Raw genomic sequence first — 1,178 nt, 5'->3', positions numbered from 1 at the left:
TCGTCAGGCCCTACCTGTCTGGGGTCGAACAGTGGTGATGGAGTCCAGATAGGCCTTGACGTCTCTCTGTTTAAGCTGCATGGCCAGTTCAAAGGCTGTCTTAGACAGAACATTGACTCGGTCTGGGTCAGCTCCACGTTCCACCAGCTGCTGAGCCACAACCACCTTCAAAACACACACATCTTTATTCTGTTTTCCATCCAGTTACAATCAGATACCATGCTGGGATATTACTCCATATGCATTAGTGCTGTAACTGTGTAAAAATAAACAACATGTAAGTCTAAATGGCACACAAGAAACGATACATCCCCAAATGAGACCCACAAGAGTCAAAATGTATTATCCATCAATCTTTTATCCATCCATCATTAACCTAACCTTCCCACTGAGGGTGGCCACCATCAGTGGACCCCAGCCAGTGGTCTTCTGGGAAAAGCTGACATCAGAGCCCCACTCTAGCAGCAGGCGCACTGTGGCCTCATGGCCATGCTGAGATGCCACCATAAGGGCAGTGATGTCCATGAATTCTCTGCCACCTCCTCCTTCTGGACAACCCTCACCCCCTCCAAAACCAGCCGTGCTGTGGAAAACAAAGGGATAGAACCAGACCACTTTCCCAGACAAGGATTTAGACCTAAAGATGTTATTCAAATAAACTCTAAATTGGATTCTGAAAAAAAAACCAGCCCCAACCTGCAGCTGTTATTGTTGTTGCCATTGGAGACTGCCTCTGCAGCCACAGCCAGATGATCATAGTCATCAACATAAGCCCCACTCTCCAGGAGTAGTTTGACTACATGAGTGTGTCCCCCACGGGCCGCCATTGTCAGGACACTTGCACCCAGCCTGTTCCGTCCATTAATCTCTGCCCCGTTCTCCAGCAAGATGTGGGCAACGGTCAGGTGACCAAACCTGGGTGGAAGATGGAGACACAGAGGATGAGAAAGGCAGTGGAACTCAAATATCTAATTTCCTCAGCTGAACACAGTTGATCAAAAATGTTATATTTTCATTAGGGTGCTACTCCTCTTTCAGCGGAGTCAACTCTCACATGGTTGAGAAAGTGCATCACTGCCACAGCAGGTCCATTACTGTACACACTGCTTGTGCACACTGAAGGTACACTAAGCAATTTGACATCAGACACTGAAAACACAGGCAAGCAAGCTGAACTC

The 1,178-nt window shown here is 47.7% G+C and overlaps 1 pseudogene; it reads right to left on the bottom strand.

Annotated features, from left to right (window-relative positions):
• Nucleotides 1-14: 14 nt before the first annotated feature.
• On the bottom strand, nucleotides 15-915 carry LOC111671278 (ankyrin repeat and SAM domain-containing protein 6 pseudogene; annotated as a pseudogene).
• Nucleotides 916-1,178: the final 263 nt, after the last annotated feature.

This window comes from Seriola lalandi, unplaced genomic scaffold (genome assembly GCF_002814215.2).
Source record: "Seriola lalandi dorsalis isolate HSWRI2012SDOR001 ecotype SW California unplaced genomic scaffold, Sedor1 jcf7180002006785, whole genome shotgun sequence".
NCBI lineage: Eukaryota > Metazoa > Chordata > Actinopteri > Carangiformes > Carangidae > Seriola > Seriola lalandi.
This window is presented reverse-complemented; position numbering and strand designations above follow the sequence as displayed.